The 20,264-nt window shown below is 39.8% G+C and overlaps 1 protein-coding gene across 3 annotated transcripts in view; it reads left to right on the forward strand.

Annotated features, from left to right (window-relative positions):
* Window positions 1-309: 309 nt before the first annotated feature.
* The window catches only part of ACSL3 (acyl-CoA synthetase long-chain family member 3), a 53,485-nt gene continuing 33,530 nt past the window's right edge, over window positions 310-20,264 (forward strand). For 2 of the 3 annotated variants that reach the window (XR_774395.1, XR_774396.1), the window contains exons 1-2: window positions 311-389; window positions 15,604-15,707. The gene's annotated coding sequence lies outside the window, so the exon portion shown is untranslated. Of the gene's footprint in view, window positions 390-15,603; window positions 15,708-20,264 lie in introns of all 3 variants that reach the window. The other variant, XM_010568275.1, reaches the window with a different exon arrangement.

A 20,264-nucleotide genomic window follows, 5' to 3' on the forward strand; every position in this document is an offset into this window, starting at 1 on the left:
CGGGTCCCCCTGCGGCGGCCGGTCGGCCTCCATGCCGCTCTGGAGTGGTTACCGGCCTCGCAGGGCGCCGGAGCGCACGGGAGCGGCTTGCCGGCTAACGAGTGAAATAACAGGCCGTAACAGGCGCTCTTTTCTTGTGCTTTTCTTTGTGTTTCGGCTCTTACCTACGAGGAGGCGGAGAAAGCACGCCGTGAGTCACCGAGCCGGCCGCGGCCGTGGGGAGAGGGCTGCCCGCCGCGGCCTCGGGCCGCCCGGCGGGTGACGGCCCGCCGGTGCAGCGTGGGGGGACGCCGCGGCCCCGCCGCTTCACTGGAATGCCCGCACCTGGGGTTTGGTACCGGGGGTGCGGCTGCGCGTGGTCTTCGCTCTCGGCGCGCGGCTTACGGTCCGTGAGTGCACGCAGTGTGAAACCCAACAGCTGAAGGAGGCGCGCATCGGAATTTCCAGTCGTATTTTACTGTTTTCGTTGCGATTTCTAGGGGCTTGATGCTAGATTTGGTGCTGAGGTACGTTCCCTTCGTGGACTTGCTCAGGAAAGATAGCGGAGGAACGTTCTTCGCTCGGAAGCGTGTGGGAGAGGAGCAGGCGTTAAAAGGTTATTTCAGGTAGCTCTATAAACAGCATGAGGTTCGGTCTGTGGGACTCATACAAAATCTCTGGGAAATAAGCAAGCAGTAGCCTTCAGAAAAATTTAAACGGTGACTTGAATAAAGTTGTAGTCCTAAGGTAGTTTATGAGCACTGATAGATTTTTTTTTTTTTTAAACTTGCGGGTGAAGTAACCCCCCCAAAACATGTAATAATTATGTACGACAACTGGTATATAGTTTTTTTAAATGAGAAGTACTGCATTTTGTTTAGGAGTATCAGATTCTAGAACATGGCTTTTTTTGGCCTGTGACATGAATTTGATGACACCATGTGTGAAATTCTTGTATTTAAATAGCCTCACTCACTAACTTTAAAAGTGCTGTTATCAATGCAGAGTTTGTGAAAAAGAACAAAACCAACGATAAATGATTTTGAGTACTTTTAAAAGTCTGTTGAAGGTAAGGGCACTCTTTTTTACTCAAAATATTTTAGAATATTGTAGAAGTCTTCAGGAATATTTGAGTTGACGTGAAACTTTTTTATTATATTGTTCTAAGCATCATGTAAATAAAAAGCAGAAGATGAAACCAAAAAGACTTAATGCAATTTTTGTCTGGTTATTTTCTGCGGTAGAAGTAGTCTTTCTCCAGAGTGAACTTAGTATCTCATTGTGCAAAAATTCACTGTGGCATATGACTTTTTTTTTTTTTTTCCTGGGGGTAAAAAGTAAAAGTCAGAAATGGTAGATGCGTTATCAGGTCTTAATTATGTCCTAAGAGAAAGATAATCATCTGGGTGCACTCATAAGACTTTATACTCCTAACGATCTGCACCACTGAGAGAGCAAGCACATCTCCTAGTATTTGCCTGTCCTGTGTGCTTTGAAAAATTAAGGAAAGACATCATTAAGCGTGGTAATTCCTCCTTGTCCTGTGGATTTATGCTTCAGGAATGGTTGAAGCTAAACATCATGACTGAAAGACTTGATTTTCTTTGTAGTTGTTCAGCATGCTTGTATTATTAGTCCCTCAAACAGGAGGTAGGTCCAAATTTCATGCTTTGTATGTTCAGTTTTGATGGCTGGCTGACAAACTCGAGTGAATGTGATGGATCTGCTGATCTATGTGGTCTAGACTTCTGAAACACATAACATGCTCAGTCCCTATTGGCTGGTCAGGAAAGCAAGCTTCTTACTAATGGAAACAGAATCCCTTAGAGAGAAGCAAACCTACCTAATTTCTTCTAAAATAGCCTGTTTGATCCTCAATAAGTTGTCGCTTAGTTCTGAGAGTTGTGCCATCTCCGAGAGTCCCATTCTTCTCAAAGTAATCGTTAAGATAGTAAACCTCAGCCTCAGTATTCTGTATATTTCAGTCGTGTATGTGTTGGCGTACTGTGATATTTTGAGAGAGGTCTAACTTAGAGCTGCAGACAAGGGTAGGCTGTCCATACCTGTGCATCTGGAGTGCTCCAGGGCTTTGACAAAAGCACTACTAATGTTCTGAAGCGAGGTGTCGGGACTGTGGTGTGTTGAATCTGGTTGTGCTATGGGTAGTTCCCTTCTTCCCTACTCCGTCTCTCTTACATGGAGGATCCTGATTATGTAAGACCACTGAGTAGAGCATGTTGGGCTGACTATGCTGGCATGTGTAACTTTTCAATTTACGACACGGTTATAAAACCATAATGCCTATGAGAAATAATTTCTCAAACCAAGAGATCTGGTTCAGCCTGAAGCCTAAGAAAATCAGAATGGTATTTATTGGAGAACTGATAATCTTTGAAGAACTAGAGGAAATGTCTTCATGCTTGACTTAAAGCATGGTGTGCTCTTGCTGAACTGGTGAGCATTTAAGCCATTGATTCCCCCAGCCCACATTTAGTGCCAATGTAGGGCTTTTATGCTTCCTTTCTGTAGACCAGTGAATGGTTTGAGCCACAATCAGACTAAAGACCAAATTTTTATCTGTGAATCATCAACACATTTGGAACAAAGCAGCACACATAGCTCGGGACAAAATGCAAGAGACCTATGGATAAAGAATTCTCGTTCAAGGAGACCCAGCTATGGAGTAAATTTCCAGAAGGTAGCAGGAAGAACTGAATCCTGAATTGTTTACAAATCTACATTTCCTTTAAAAATACATGTTCCAGTGGAAGAGTAACTAAACTAAAATGTGTCCTGACAAACAAGCTGCTACTTACTGCCACAGTGACAAAACCAAAGGAATAATGCGGTCTGATGCTGCAATGTTACCAGACGTTAAAGACTAAGTTCAGGTGGCCTGAATTCCACTCAAGCCCCTTTTCTCAGTCAATGGAGAAATCTAGGTGGTTTTGGAGAGCAATTCAGAGAATTTATGTAAGATGCTGGATGGGGAGCTGCCTGAAAGCCAGCTAGTAAGAAATAGGAGGCAGAAGGATTTATGTGGAATTTAGGCCATCTGAATATGGCCCTAAGATGCGACTTAGTACTACTAAGTAAGGTGTATTAACACTAAGAAGACTTGGCTTCAATTTCTATCCATTTCATCTGCTGGTGATTACTAAGCAAATTTGCCATTTAAACAGCTGTTTAAGGGTGGGGCTTCCTGGCTTTGTTTCCTGGCAGGAGTCACCCCTTGGACCAGCACAGCCTGGGACAGTCTGGCTGGGGAGCAGCTCTGCTGAGAAGGCCCTGGGGGTCGTGCTGGACAGCAGGCTAAGCATGGGGCAGCTGTGTGTGCTGTATTAACAGGAGCACAGCCACTAGGTCAAGTGAAGCGATTATCCCCTACCACTCAGCACTCGTTAGACCGCATCCAGAATATAGCATCCAGTTGTACTGCTCCCCAGGACAAGGGAGGTGTTGATAAACTGGGATGAGTTCAGTGGGGAGCTACCAAGATTGTCTTGAGGTGTGAGCTTTTGCCTTGTGAGGAGAGGCAGAGGAACTGTTCCTGTTGTTGAGCCTGGAGAAGAGAAGGCTTGGCGGTGCCCTTTCAGCACCTGCGGGGAGGTTTTCAAGAGTGCGAAGCCAGGTTCTTCACAGTGCTGCATGGTGAGAGGACAAGAGACGGAAGGTGCGAACTGAAGTCGGAGAGGTCTATGTCTATAAGGCATTTTTCACTGTGAGGTCAGTCAAGCAGTGGGACTTGCTGCCTGGAGAGGTTGTGCAGTCTCCTTCCATGGAGGTTTTCAAAATCCAGCTGGATAAAGCCCTGAGAAAGCAGGTATGATCTCATGGGTGACCCTCCTTTGAGCTGGAGGTTGAACTGAGGTTCAACCCTCTGAGGTGCTTTCCCACCTGAATTATCCCATGGCTCTATTTAGTTTCTGCCCACAGAGCAGTCACAGTGGAAGTTTCTGAGCCAGCTTATTTAGGACTGCATGTGGTCTGGCAGCGCAGGTTTACTCATCACACTTGGAGGAATATAGCAAGCACTCAATCTTAAGCAGTTCTCAAATGGCAGGACTTTGTTTGTTTAATTATGCAGTTAGAGTTGGAGGAACTGCTCTTCATCCTGAAATGCTGATCTACAGCAGGGTTTGCCATGTAGTAAAGGCCTGAAGGGCTCTTGAAGGTTTTAGTACTCTGCTTCAAGATACAGTTTGGGATCTAATGATTTTGAGGGTGTTGAAGGAAATCACCTGGACAAGGCCATATCCTAATCACACCTCCTGAGTGGCTATTACTAAATCCAGGACTACAGGGGGAAAAAAAAGTACAGCTCTCTGAAGGAAGCTCAAGTCTTATTCTGTATTACCTTCTAAATCAATTAGCAGAAAAGTTGTTCAAAGTTCAGAATGGTTTTAGACTTACCCCATTTCAAAACTTGCAACAGTCTACCGATCCTTGGGAAGGAATTACTTACATGTATCTTCTTGTTCCTGAAGTGAACCTGCAGCTCACGGGAAGTCAAGGTGCTGATTTAGTGTCTGTAATCCCATAGGAGGAGGAGGTGGTGGCAGTTTGTCAACACGTGTGCATTGGGAAGGCATGTTTCCCTCAGTGTTCATCAGTCTTGTTAATTACAAAGATGTGCTAGTTAATTACAGTATCTGAAATGGGACAAGCTGGCTTCTCAGTTGTATGAGTTTCCTGGAAAGCAGGGAAGATAGGATTATTGAAAGTTACTGACTTAGGGATTTTCACTGTTGATAGTGGAAAACAGCAATAACAAACTGCAAGCCTTTTCCCATTTCACTTAAAAATTGGAAACCTAGTGCTTTGTTTTTTTTAGGTACTGTGTAAATATCATCCTTACCCTGTATGCTTGTATCTGCTAGATGAAACCAGTATGAGACCTGGAAGGGGAAAATAGATAATAAAGATTAGAAGTGACTTGCTGAACATTAAGCAGCAGAATAGCAGTAGTACTGCACTGCCAGATCCAGTTCCCCATCTAGTTGCTGTGTTACGTTACTGTCCGTATAGAACATTCTCTCCTCCTGTGATAAACTCATAAGGATACTGTGAACCGAAAACTATATAAAATTTTTTTGGCATTTTTAGAGGAAAGACTTTTTCTGCCTTTCCCTTACTGCTATCCAGGACAGGGTATGGAACGTGCCTCATTTTGTTCAGGTTGATTACCGAGACATGCAAGAAACCTTGATCGTGCGCAGGAAGGTTTTGCATGGGTTCTTTGCTTCTTGACCAGAAGACTTCAGAGCAATTAGTGCAGTATCATACATCAGTGTGTACGATGACATAAGGTTTGTTGGATCAGACATACAGTATGATTTCTACCAACCAAAGTTTTAAGGCGGTATCAGAATATAACAGTGGAGCATGGTCTGCAGTTGTTTCACCAAACCATTATTAAAATCAAAGTTTATGGGCTCATTCTGTGAGAACCTATGAAAAATGTGGAAAGTGGAGCATCTGTGCTTAGTTTTTAAAAGTTAGATGTGTGTCTAATTTGTGTTTGGTAAAGAGGATGTCTGTAGTCTGTGTTTTAAGTATGTGGGTATGGAGAAAGGCAGAAGGGAACGGGAGAAGCAGGAGGATTTAAGTGGTTATGTAGAGAGATGCATCTGCTTTTTCTGTCTGCAGATTTTGTAAGGATTTATGTGTTCGGTGAGTGCTGAAGAGGAGAGAGGTAAGGCAACAGGCATAGAAGGGAGACAGTGGTCCTGGTAATGCTTGGGCAGGGAGCTTGATTGTCTACATGGCAAAATGTGGCTTCAGTCTGTTCTGCAGCAGTAAGTCCACAGACTACTTGGAAAGCTCTGTCTTGTCAGTCAGGGCTTGTCAGTCATTCATAGCTGCAGTTTAATTGTTCTGATGAAGTATTGCTGTGCTATATTGTTCTAGGGAAGCTGTGAATAGAGAAATGATTTTCCTAATGGACAACTTTGAGATGCCTAGAAAATATTTTCCAGTTCTGCAGTGCTGGTAACTGTGTAGATTTTGTGTTCCATCCCCTTGTCCCCCCAGCCTCAAGGGGCCGGAGTTGGGGGAAGATGCTTACAGAGATTTTTATCTAGTTCTCTTATAATCTACACAAATAGCTTAACCTGGTAACATCCAATACTTTCAAGAACAAGGCACAAATCCACTTCCCAGTCGGGGTAGCAGAGCTGTGAGCCAGTGTGTGAGTGTCTCAGCCACAAAGCCAAGGCTGTTAGTGGCCCTTAGAAGGTGGTGTGAGGGTTTTTGATCAGGAATGCTAACTTAAATAGACATTCATAAAGAAACTTGTGACAACTTTTGTTTTAAAAAGTCAGTCATTTACCAATAAAATAAGTTTTATTTAAAAAACAAAACAAAACAAACAACCTGTCCACATCCTGTGTTATGCATTCACTCATGCAGTTGTGGCCAGGTCCAGGGTGTGAAAGAATGGGGAGATCTGCTAGCCTGAATTTTTTTTCTGTGCATCTGTAGTTGTGTATACATCTAAGATAACAAAGTCTAAGAGTACAGTGATTGAAATTATATATATTTTAATTACATCATTAGCTTAATCTTTCATGATTCTTTTGCAGAGTAAGACATAATTCTTTTGGTTTTTGAAATGTTAGTGGCTCATGAAACAGAGGAAATATTTTATTTATATTCTTCTAGAAATATTTAATAGTTTATTCTGGACTCCCAACTTGTCAACTTGTATTAATTAATCTGACCATGTGTATAACATGGGAAAAATAATTTTGCCTGAAAATATTAACAAAATTCCTGCAAATGCTGTTGGTACTATGACACCTTTCTTTTTTAAAAAGGTCAATGTTCTTGTTTTAAAAACTTAGCGGTGAAGGCTTTACCCAGCCAGGTACTTCAATAATTTGGTCATGTTTACATAATCAGAGTCTAAGGGTGTGTTTGTTTTCCTTGAATAGAAAAACAGGATTCCCTTCTGCCAAAAACTCCATCTATCTACATAGTGTTTGTATGCTGATTGTGAACTACTGACTTGAATTATCTCCTGTGAGGACTTAGTTACCTCCTCACCTTCATCCCCTCCAGTCCATATCTGTGGGCACTGAATGTTCTCCTCTGATTTTCAACACCTGTGTTCATAAGTTTTATTTTTAAGGGTGACATCTAAGGACTTGGAGCCGAGAACCATGCTTCTGTAATGCTTCTTCACATAGAAAAAAATGGTCTCTAATTTAAGGAGTCCTTGTTTTGCATTTGTTTCATGTATTGCAATTGTTGGGCATGTTCGTAACTGATCCTGCCTTGCTTTGCTTACAAAAAAGAGAGAGAATAATAAGAGAGAAAAGGATATTCATTCCAGTGTGGTGGAGGAGAGAGGTTGTCCTGGTACTCCCTTACTTCTAAGGTTAGAAAATAGGATGATATCTCAAATGAGCAGGGTAGGCATCCTTTTGCTGTACTTAAATAAATTCCAGTGCTGGATTTTGAACAAAGGAGTCATTTCCCCCAAGCAGTATAGAAATAAAACCTAGATCAAGTAGCTCTTTAGGAAAACACTGAATTTGAAATATTTTATTTTTCCTTTGCTATTGCTTTCTTTTGTAATATTGTATTCCCCACTGTCCCTAGAATTTCAGAGCAGCCAAAAGAAGTAAAAACCTTATAAAGTGCTTTGTGGTAAAAAAGCCTTTTGAATCTGGAGTTAAATAATCCAAGTAATTTTTTAGCATTAGGTTCTGAAAAATACTAGGAGAAAGGCAGTTTCTGTGCATTGCAGCACAATTGGGGTATGTGTTCAAACAGAACTAATATTGAAGTATTTCTGTTAAAACAACTTGGGAGTCAACGGTAATCAAAAAGGTAAACCTCTGTGTGTTTAGGAGGTAGGATTTCACAGATACTAATGTAAGCAGTCTAAGAAACAGAAGACTCTTTTTGAGAATAGGTTTATAACTTGTGGCAGAGGTAAGATTACTAAAAGTGTACTTGAATTGCATGTTCACAGAACTTTGAATGAGCAAATTTCATTCCTCCCTTTCTATTTGTGCTCAGGAGAAGCTCCACAAGTTATTTTCTGCATTTATATAGTTGCTGGAGTGAAGTGCTGCTTTTGGTATGTCTTGCTTAGTCATTGTGGAGAGGTTCACTTCATGAGGTATGAAACACCCAGTGAGTCTTGTGCAAGTGTTGGCTTGAGGCAGCACTTCCCGGGTCTGTGATTTTTATAAATTGCGTTCCTATTGCTTTTCTGCTCTGTGGCTTGGGGGGGATCTCTTCGTTATATGGAGAGTGAATGTTACAATACACAGCTTGGAGCGTGCACATGGGCTTGGGAGCAGTAGTCTTTCCCTGAAAAGGTAGTGGTCCCCTCTGAGGGACTTCTGACTTCCATTGCTGGCCAGAGGAGAGGGATTGCTCCTGTTCTGGAGCTGTAGACACCACAGTGGAAAGTGGCAGGGAGAAAAGCAGATGTTCCTGTGGGAACTTCTTAATTAAATTTTTTTTTGGTAGTAAATCCCTGTAGATGACTGGACACAGCGGCGTTGTTAAAAAAAACCAAGAACAAACACACCAAAACCCAAGCAAGTGGAATGTGAAAATGTATTTAGCCTTCAAAAGAGAATGTGTATTGAAAACATCAACAGCTCAGCCTCTCAAATTAAGTGGTGAAACATCCTATTTTATCACTTTGAAAGCTTTGATTATGCTGTGGATGTCATTATTCCTTTGAAATATATTGTAAAGTACCTCTTGAAAGTATTGTTCATCTGGCTGATGTTTTTCTTGTGAGGAACTTCTCTAAAGACATGGAATAAAGCCTTCACTTTTTGTTCTGAAGCCTATATCATCATTTTGCGCTCTCAGATTTGCTTTGAGTGTATTCATCTGCTGCTTGTTCTTTAAAGAGGTTCTGGCTTAAGGTTATCCCTAACAAAAGCCTATCAAATAAGGAAGAAATGTTACAGAAAGAAGGCAAAGACAATATAAATACATGGGCTTACCAGATTTTGGAGCTGGCCACCTGGTATTTTTTAAAAAATGAATATAGAATAATGGGTAATAATTTTTACTGTCACACTACACAAACTCCAATTCATCTAAAAGTAAATGAGAACATTTTTATGCATGTATAGCTTTTTCTAGAGGAAAAAACAGAAGGACCTTTACTGCTTAAAAACCTCTGGTATCGTTATGTTAGATTTTTTGTTCTGATCTGACGAATACATGACTAGAATACTACATACAACCAGATTGAATATACAGCAACAGAACATCTATTTCTGTTTTGATTTTTAAGAAACAAACAAAGCAGACCTGTTCACTCCTTAGCATTTCAGATTTCCCATAAATTAGAGAACTGATCTAAGGCTGTATTTTGTAGAAAATGGCATATCAAACCATCCTGGTCAGTCCCTTCAATTCAGGTGGAAAGCAGAGTCTGCCTCCCAGTGGAAGTACTTAGGAGGATTGTCTTAAACAATTGGAAGATGATTGTAGGAATTTGGAGAGTGATAAACTGGCAGCAATAACTGGACTGTTACTCCATTTCTACAGTAGCCAAAGGTCGGGGGTAATGATGAAGCTTCTGGTTTTTTTTTTTATGCAGACTTTTTTTCATACTGTATATGCAGTGGTATTGGTGTTCTTGTTTAAGTGCTCCTCAGCGTTTAATTTGTATCTGTGGTTTAAAAATGTAGCAGTATACTTGGGAAATTGGTGGTTTTGTCTCTCTTCGACAGTTAATTTGCAGATATCAAAGTTACTCAGGTCTTCTCCAGGAGTAAGGTACTTTATCCATTAATTCCTTTGCTTCTCTGAAACAAATTTGAAAACATTTAATTTAGTTTGGTGTTAGGCATCTCTTAAATGCTCTAATAACTGCTTATGAGAAGGAATGGAAGCAATGTGTTGACAATATCTGCTAAATCAAAGTGCCCAAAAGGAGTAAGACACTTGTTTGCCATGAAGCAGTATTATGTAGTGGGAAGAAAAGGAGAAAAAGATGAAGCAGCACTGGATTGTGTTCCTGGCATAGCTATTACTTTACTGAATGGCTTTAAATAAATGTTTTTATCACAATGTTTTCTTCTCTGTATTAATAGTAACAGTGATGTTAACTTCTTGGGAAGTGCTTTCAGGTTAGCTGACAACAATTGTTACCTTAGAACTGTGTTTTATTACTCCTACTAATAGAAGATGAATTCATCAATCCGTTAAATACTTAATCTGTCTTGTATAAGTTAATTTTTTAACTTATTTAAGGAAAATAAGTTTTAAAATGTTTTGAATAGGAAAATTTCTAAGATACAGAATTGCAATGGGGTTTGTGTTTTCAGCTGATTTTAGTGTCTTGGAAGGGTGTTTGTATCATAGGTAACGGTAGGAGTGCCTGTCTTAAGTGTAGCTCCTGAATTAGTGCTGAACTCATTTTGATTTAGTTTTACTTTTCACCTGTAACAAAGGTTTAAACTTCAGTTTGTAGCCCGTGCAGTCAGACTGTGCATTGAAAGTCCCATAGTTTTTTTTGAAAAAATAAAGCTGTTTGTCTACTTGTGATTGTCACTTTAGCTTTCAGGTCCTCATAAATCTTACTGTCTTTGTTTCATTAGAAAGGAGAGGATAGATTGACAAACCTGAGCCTGCCTCTCCTGCAACACGCAGTGATATTTCATACAAATGAGGCATGGAAGTCTGTAGAAGAGATTGATGGCAAATGGACATTTTTAACACCCACTTACCATTACCTTTTTAGAAATAACTGGATATACCAAGGATCCACATAAGAGAAAGCACAGGTCTTTGTCCTCAAGAAATGTCAGCTGCTTCTAATTTAGTTCTGTGCTACCACATGTGTTTCCCTGTTGCCTGCCACTGCTAGGTGTGTTTTCCCCCCTTCCCCCCACTAGTGTAAATGGGCCTACCAAGAGGAAAAGAAAATGTTAATGTTTTGCAAACTCTTCTAGATAATAAAACTATTTCCTCTGTCTCAAGGTTTAGTTAATATTGTGGAATGTCTCTCCTTAGAGTAAAGGACTTCTGCCGTTCATGTAGTTTCTATTGTTAGAGTATCTTGGTGTCTAACAAGCACATAATAATGTATTTATCCTAATAACATACCTTCTGTTATTACCTAGGTACCTAGGCTGCCTCCTAAGGAAATAGGAGTATCATTTTACAAATGTAGCATTAAGTGAATGACATAAATTAAACTCCTTTGTATTTATAGGAATGTTTAGCAGCCTACATCCAAAGTTTAAAGGTGTTTAGGCTGTTGCACTTGAAACCACCAAGGGGGAGCTCCAAAAAAAGAAAGTAGTGAAAGCAGAAGGTTAATCCTCCAGACCACAGCTCTTCTCTGATCCCACAGTGTACTGGTGATGACAAGTCACAAGGCATTTTGCATATGGGTCTGTGCTGATCTTGGTTCTCCTACAGCCAAGAGTGGAGGCTTGATTTACAGCATGACTGCCAGGCTCCCTCCCTCTCCTCCTCCAGCTCTGTGTTCCCTCTTTGCCATGGCATTAATGCCCGTCTATTCATGGTTACCCAATTTGAGGTAGCAGAAGAATAACTTCTTTTGTAGTGCTAATTTTCTGTTGATTTAGGTGCCTGCAATGACTCACCCTAGGCTCAAGTAAGTACCAAAGTTGATACAAAGGAAAATCCACCCTTCTGTCCTGAGAAGCAGAGGGTTTAAAGTGGATCAGCCAGCTAATCTGACTCATTCCTAGCCACACAGGCACTTGTGTGTTGGTACAATGGAGGGAAAGAGCTGGATTACGTTTTCGAGCAGCCCAGCATTAAATCTGCTTGAGCCAAACTGAAACCATACCCTCAGGCCATGCACTTCATGAGCAACCTTGGCTGCTCCAGCAGTCTGTTAAATGCTTACCTTGGAATTTGGTTTGTTCCATGTCATGATGTGTCTTTCCTGATGGTCTGCGTGTGCCCTTGTATACTTTTCAGAAACACACTCGTGCACAGAAGTGCCCGACTTGCCGTCAGAGCTGGAGTTCAGTTGTGGATTTGCTTATGCTGAAGCCTCGTGGCGGGTGAGTTGTGTGAGCAGGACTGGGAGCGCTGAGGTGGCTCCGGCAATCTGCCTGCGTGTGTTAACGATCCCCAGCAGAGCAACTGGAAGCATTTAAAGAGCCTGAGTATTCATTCACCCAGGGTTGTGCAAGATGTTGGTCACAGCTGGAGGCTACAGGGTGATCTGAACAAGGTAGCTCAAAATTACCCTAGATGTGCTTGCAGAGAGTAGTTACTCTCTCCATGTTCAGAAAATCTGTGTCCTTTTGAGAGAACAGCCATAATCAGTAGTAATTTTGGTATCCCACTATACCTCTTTCTGTGCAAGCTAATAGCAGTTCACAACGTGTAGCAGCAAGGAGGGCAAAGTCCAGGGAGAGACAGATTATCTCTTGCTCAGGACTTGGAGTGAGAAATCAAGGATTGGAGGTGATGTGGGAATTAATTTCATTCTGGGTCTGCCTGCCTCAAAAAGTTTCATGAAGACCTCTGGCTGAGTGTAGGTCAGACTGTTGTCCCCCAAATGGGGTACATTTACCCGCTGTGCAAGCCAATAACACAGAGTCAAGGTATTTTCAAACTAATTTCACTGATGCGCATGAATGGGTGCCTGTCTCAAGACAGCACATGGTTGTTTCAAAAATCCCCACATTTATATACTTAACTAATACATATTCACTGTTATTTTCCTTAATGATTTGTTCTTTCTTCTTTGCCCCTCAGGTGAATTAGTGCACAGAGTCTGTCTTCCCTCATTGTCTTTTTAGTAGGTGGTATCAGTTGAGTAGGTGGTCAATGAGTTGGTGGTCACAATCTTCCCCTGTAGGAATTACCTTTTACCTACTTCTTCCCTAATCTTGGTAGTTCCAAGCGATTCTTCAAGGTTTATTGACCAGACCACAGTCCATAACCTTTTCTGGCATAAATGTAAAGCCCCGTTGTCTAGTAGTTAGTTCCTAAACCCTAAATCATGTCTAGTTATTGTTTCCCTATTTTAGATATTAATTGATGATGCCTGTACACAGGACTTCAGCAGCTGCCTGGTTATTTCAATCATATACATATTAATTGATAACAAGACTGTTACAGCCATGCAATCCTATTCTCCTCGATCTTTGTTTAGCAAAGGCTATTTAATAACTGTAACAAGCCCTGCGTGGTCAGGTAGGGCTGTTGAAGGTACTGCTGCTAGGTTAGCTGACGGGTTGGTGCACCAAGCATTTTTTTTCCTCCCTGTTGCAAGCAGATGTCCTTTTGGACAGAGCTGTGGATCTGTTCTCAACTTGACTCAATAGAGGCAGTCCATTTTGGAACAGCATTTCAGGTCTGCCTAGTGAAGGGGTCTGAGGATGTTTGAGGTGCGTGTGGAAGGTCTCCTCTGCTCTAGGAGTGATGCTGAGGCACAGGCAGCAGCCTAGGGAAGGGTGGCATGGAGGGGCAGGGAGGCTGGAAAATAAGCAAGCAGGGGACAAGGACAGTGTTTGCACTCGCATGGAAACCACTGGGCCTGGGAGAGAAGGGACCACCAGGATGGCTTGGAGGGAGGTGGACCCTGGGGAGCGACATGGGTCCTGTGAGCAGTCCCAGGGCAGCAGCTCTCTGGGGACGTGGGAGGTGGTGGGGAGGAGAAGCTTGCTGTGGGGAGCAGCAGGGGGGGTGAGTCGGGGAGCTGTGGTGGGTCCTTGTGCTCACTTTGCTGTCACTTCAAATTTGGGGAAATGTGCTGAGCACCAACTCTTCTCTGGGACCCAAGGTATCCATTTCCACCATTCTCTAGGGCTTGTTGGGATCTCCGTCCTCTCTCTTTCAAGAAATGTGTGAAAACACTTCTGCTGTAGCTGTGAGGAACATCTGTTTTCAGATATAACTATGTCTTAAATCCATATTGCAAAACAGATCTTCCGTTTAGATGGGTATACGTTTAGGATTCTTTCCTCAGCACCATTCATTACCTCAGGCTCAACCTCACTTCATAGTGAAGGGAGTTTCCTTGTGAAGCATAGGCTGTTGCTTCTCTGTACATTTAGTTTTCTTTTCTACTTTTATATAGAGGAGTACATGAGTATTTATAAATGAATAACAGTAACTTGTTTTTATAGATCTCTTATTTTTGTAAAAGAAAAGCTCACTTGCTGAATGCTAGCGAAGAAATGTTTTCACTGGCAGCTCTAATAGTAGTAGATGTATTAAAAAACCTGCTTCCTTAGGGTTGTTAATGTTTCTTTTTAAGTCCAGATGTAAACTGGTAGAGGCTAATTGCGATACAGTTAAAATTCTGTATTATGGGCTTTGTTATATTGTCTTCAGTACTCAGATTGTTAGTTTTTATAATGAAGATACCAGGCAATACATGAAGATACTCAGTTATTTATTTTGTCCAGTAAAGCCTAACCCTGTAAATAACCTTTTTATCTTTTCCATGAATGATAACAGATCAGTTTCTTTTTGCAAGATTTGCTGATAAGAGAAATCTAATGTGTGTTCCTGTGAATATAAATTGTTGACGGAAATGTTTTTTTTTTTTTTTTTTTTGCAAGGGTATCCACTAGGATTGTGGATATATGAATTTGGGTGTGCTAGCAGCAGCTGATTCCTACTCTTTTCTGCAGAAGGTAATAAGCCTGAATACATATGAAGATCTGAACATTAATGTCATGGTAACTCAGGTTTCCCTAAGGAAAATCAGACATGAAATCATCCCAGCTTTTCTAAGCTGATCTGAGAACCAGCTCATTGTATATGTAAATTTATCCATGATAAGGGCCATTGATAAGTCTATAAAGAGATCTCAGAATAAATCAAACACAGTGTGCTGTCTGTATGTGGGTATGTTACTGCCCATAGCTGTGCAGGGTGATAATCGCCTTCCTCCACTATCTCAGCGTAGACTATCTACACTTTATTTTTTTTGAGTGATGCTGATTTACATCATCTGAGGTCTGCTGCAGCTTTTGTTTAAACTAATTGTTTAATTAGTACGTATGAAAGCATGGAAGTCAAGAAATGGAGCAGTGAGCACCCTGGGTACTTCCCTCAAGTAGTAAATAGTCAGTCGACTGAAACTGTTTTCTGGAAAAGATAAGCTGTGTAAGAACTGAATAGCTGTGTAAATAATAACTTTTGCAGACAGGTAGTAGGTACAAAATGTTTATATTTGCTGCATATTTTAAATGTGAATTGCTGACACAGGTTTTTAAGTAAGACTAAGGTGTACAGGAGTATTTATTACTTAGGCTGAAATGTATTCTCTGTGTAGATAGATATGCAAAGATAGGTACATTTTTTCCACTCCAAATGGTAGAAACAATGTTACACTGAAAGACATTGGGGAGTTAGAGTTTGTCAGGGAGGCAAGTAGTATGAGCTACTGAATTTAACTAATGCTCTTCCAGCTACCTTGATTTTACTGGACTTGAGTATGAACCATGACTAACTATGTTGTGTGTTACAGCTGGCTTTATTTTAACTTAGATGTAGTGGGCCTGGACTCTCCAACGTGATACGGTGCAGTGTTAGATGAGCAAAAGGTTTTATTTATTTATTATAAAAGACAAGTGAAAGAACGGAGGGTGTGTTTTATAATTGCCATATTTAATGGGGATTTTCCATTTTTAGATTTCATGCAGTTGCCTGTGACAGCTCCTGTTGAGTAAACCGAGACGGGAACATCTTGTATCAGCTGTTGTACCTGTACCTGCCACGATGAGAAGTTGCATAAGGTTTCTTTTTCTTGTTAATTCATGCTTTTATTGTAGTATAATTATTATAAGCAGGTCAATTAGTAAACACATTCCTTTAAGGATTTTTTTTTCTCATTTAACAAAAGTTTTCTTCTAAAACTAAAGGGTATAACAGCATTAGTATAAATACTATACCAGGCCAAATCACTGATTATGTATTAAGCAGGATCAGTCCTGAAAACTGCCAGTTTACTTCTCCTGACTCATTCATGAGTATGCTGGTTGCTTCTTCTCTTTGCTGTTGAAAAAAGTGTATAACTTTTTACTTGTGGTCTTACTTTTTCCCATTTGGTGACTGTGTCATGAAATGGGATTACATATAAACTGAACAGCTATTATGTGTATGCAGAAACATGTGCTTGCACAGTTTTTCTGTATGTTGTATTCCTGCGTGAATTAGCAGCTCTTTCCTCCAGGATTTAACCTGCCAACCTTTCCTGCATCACTAGTCAGGGTTTGAACACTGATTCCTCAAAAACCCCAGCAGGATTATGTGAAACCAGAATGGTTGCATGTTCTATAAGAGCCTGAGTGTTTACAGCTAATCTGCAGACCGAACCACTAAGTTAAAATATTTTCACATCGTATATTTTTATTTGTCAGTGATTAAGCAAGTTGCCCAAGAAGAAAATTCCAGTACTGTAAAGGCAGCAGACTTTCTCGCAGTGTCATTGCTTAACTAATGCTTATGAAAACTGCTTAGGATCCTGTTGTCCTCTGCTTTTCATTCCCTGCCCCAAAATGTTGGGTTTACTTACCCTCTTTTTATGATCAAAAACAGTCATATACTTCCAAAATTAACAAGGTGACCACAAATTGTATTTCAATGAAATTTTAAAGTCCCAGAATAGTATTTCACGAAGTCTTCCAGAGATTTTTTGTTTTGTTTGGTACTTTTTTAAAGGCAGAATATTAAACAGCAAACAGTGCATCCCTTTCAAGCCTTTCAAATTTGATATAACCTTGAAAATTTCCCTAAAACTTTTCATTTTCAGATTAGTTCTGCAATTTGATTATTAATTGTGTATTTTCACATTGAGTTTTTAAAATACCATACATTAAAGGTTCAAAATAGCAATTGTTATAGAGAAAAATGCACATCCAAACATTGTATCTTAATGAAAACAATCTTTTTCTTTTACAATGTCATTAAAACTGGGGTATTTTTTTGGAGGTTAAATGACCTTTTTTTAATGCCACCTGCCCCCCCGCCCCAACCATACTGTCATGTTCAGCTGCATTGGTTTTGCTTGCAGTAAAAGATAGTTGTCTTAACTTCTAGCACTCCAGTCTCAAGTTAGGGATAAGTTTTGCTTCTACATTGTCATAAAAATTAATTTTTTATTGGATGCTTAGTGATCCATTTAGCTGACTTTGATGTTCTTCTGCTGGGAATGGCAATGATAAATCTGTTGGATGAAGGCATTTTAAACTGTATCTCCTTTGCTTACCTGGAATTTTTCTCTTCAGCAACATAGCAAACAAATAAATGAAATGATGAGTTAAAATGCATGTTGTGTTCTTCAGTTAATACAAGGAAAGAGGTGGAGCCTTTACATTGTCACCAGGGAACTTCCTTTGTGTCATGGCTCAGCCCTGTTTAGAACCATCACCCTACAAAGACGTTGAAACTTATCCTTCTAATGAGAATACTAGAATATATTTTTCTTGCTTGTTCAAAAAGGGACTGCACTTTTCCCACTCCCAGTTACAATCCCACTCCCAGTTACAAGAGTAGGTGCTCTGTAAATATCATAGTCTGAAATCAATTGTCAAATTGTTAGACACTGGCACAGGAGCACTCTCTATTGCTAAAGTTTTACTGTCTCCTAATTGTAAGATTTTAAAGAAAGAAAAATGGAGTCTTATTTGGCCTTTAAGGCAAGAAACTATATTTGCAAAGATAGGGTTTTTTTATCGCTAAAAAATTACATTTTAAGTGAAAAAATATTTTTGTAAGTGTTAATTTTTAAAAGAAACTGTGTGAAATAGATTACTTATAATAGCCTCACTTTACTGGAGGAGAAACTGAAATAATTAGCAATTTACTTAGGGTAACAGATGTGTATCAGAGTAGAGTTCTAGAGCTGGATGCTTACTTTTCTGAACCAGGGTGACATTTGAAAATATTTCCCCTTAGTCTGTCCTGTTGGAGTTCTCCATAGACCCTTTCTTGCAATGCAGCCTTTATGAAATGGTGGTCATAGCACAATTTATGATTTCCAATTCAAAGCAAACATTTCCAGGTTTGGGGATTATGTGCAAGGCTTCAGGTAAGCCAGAGGAGAGAGTTTGACATGAGACCTTGGCATGGTTATTTTAGAAATGGTGGAAAAGGTTTCTCTCTTTCTGAGGTAGGAATAAAGCTGTTTGGATAACTGCAAAATGAAATGGGAAGCTGCTATTCTAGAAGAGCTCAGTGCCTCTCTAACCAAGAAAAGTTATGAAACCCAAAGAGAATATTTTTGGACAGGCTCAACTGTTTGTCAGACAGGGAGTTTCTCTGGAGAACAATTTTCCAAAAGGTATTCAATAAGTTGCCTTAATTTTTGCTTGTAGCTGTTTTGTTAAATTCTGTTTCTACTTTGTTGGCACAGAGAAGTTCTCCAGCTTTATAAGGAGAAAAAAAATGTGCCCCCCCACCCCCCGAACTGGGCCAGACAAATTATAGTACCATGTATAACTTTTTGAAGAATGGGTAAACTTTTGTTGTGTGAACTCTGGATTCAGCTTTAAAACATTATGTTCTATGCTGCTATCAACAACAGCATAATTTTTCTGGACTGCAGTAGCTTATTGGCTGGCGCATGACTATTTCCATTAAGTATCCTTCAGTGACAGCCTAAGAACGTAAGTCTCTTTGAACGATTACTGAGGTTGCCCTTTGGCCTATTTAAGCGTGGTGGGGTTTTTTGTTTGTGTGTGGTTTGTTTTTGTGGGGTTTTTTGTTGTTTGGGGTTTTTTTAAGGTTTTTAATCCCTTTCCCCACTCTGCTGCTTGATACAGTAAGTTCCTACTGTGAAGAGCTGCTATGCTTTATTTGAATATGTGCCTCTGGGTGGTTTGCAGAATAGACCTTGATGTTGCTTGGTTCCTTCAAGCTGCCCATAACAATGCAGCCTTAATGATGAGGTTACAGCAGCTTGTTAGGGAAGAAGTTGATGGTGAAATCTTTTTGCTTGGAATTTTAAGAAATTGTATGGTTTAGAGCAAGATGGAATTAACTTATCCTGCAAATGAAGGATATTGGATTGATCTGTTCCCAACAGGACTTACAAATCTAATAATATTCATGAAGCAAGGTTTCTTTCCATTACTACTGAAGGATCTTAGGTGATTTAAACATTACTTTTTCAACTAAAATGTCTTTTCATTATGGTTTATAAAGAGTCAATGAATGTAAAACATCAGTGAAGAATAATGTGGTATTGGCACTGTATCTTAGGAATGAAAATTTACTTAATTTAGAAAGAATTATCAAGGTTGTGCATCTTATGTACATATCATTATTAGTTGCTTTATTTATGGTACTGCTTTTGATACCATTGTATCAATAAATTTGAAAAGTTAACTGAGTGAAGTGTATTTATAGTTCATTTTGGTTTTATGTGCAAACCACTGATTTTTATAACTGGTAGCTCATTCACCGTTCCAGAAATTAGTCTTCAGCCATTATGACAAGTTTCCCTGTTTTCCATAATGATTTTAGTTATTCTGTTGATTGTTTTTTTTTAAATCTTTTAGATACATGGCATAATTTCTTGCCTTTACAGTAGAATACATTAGGAAGTTGCATGATTGTGTTCTTTAGATATGATAAATGATGCTTTAAAAAAGTCAAATTGAATATCCTGACATTATTAGGGACACTGGAAAAAGTTACACATCTCTTCATAGTGCTGTTGCTAGGATTTTGGGGATATTTCTAAGCCATTTTCCAGTATTTACCTAATCTTAGTTAACTTACTGTCATGGTTATTTATATAGCAAGTGTGCCTGTTGCATACTGGTACTGAGGCTGAAATCGCAGGACTGATGGAAAGTCCCTAGGAATAAAAGAACCAGCAAAGTTCTGTTGCATAGAGGGCCTTCATGAAGGAAGGTTACAGTTTCTTTCTCTTAGGTGTCTCAGTCTGTATAATGTTTGGAAAGCATTTCAACATATTTAGTGGTCAGGATTCCCATGTACAGAGTGGTGGCATTACTTGTTATTCTTAGGGCTTGTATGGAGGTTTATTATGGTCGAAGGTCATAAAGATTGCTAGTGAAGATATGCATGTAGATATTCTGATGTGGTTGGAGAGAATCTTTTAAATCATACGATCATATAACATTTTTGGGTACATACATGCCATTCACATGTCATTTAATTAAAAACCCATGTCCTGAATTCCTTAGGTTCTGTGTTTGTGTTGTGTAGTGTCCAAAGAAATAAAAATATTAGTAAATACTGCAGTCTGTTAAATGGGAATGGAAGTTTTTTCTCATGTATCGGTGTCTTGTTTTGTTTGTGTTAGGGGTTAAGACTTCTAGCCT

Source organism: Haliaeetus leucocephalus, unplaced genomic scaffold (genome assembly GCF_000737465.1).
Source record: "Haliaeetus leucocephalus isolate CR32 unplaced genomic scaffold, Haliaeetus_leucocephalus-4.0 Scaffold240, whole genome shotgun sequence".
NCBI lineage: Eukaryota > Metazoa > Chordata > Aves > Accipitriformes > Accipitridae > Haliaeetus > Haliaeetus leucocephalus.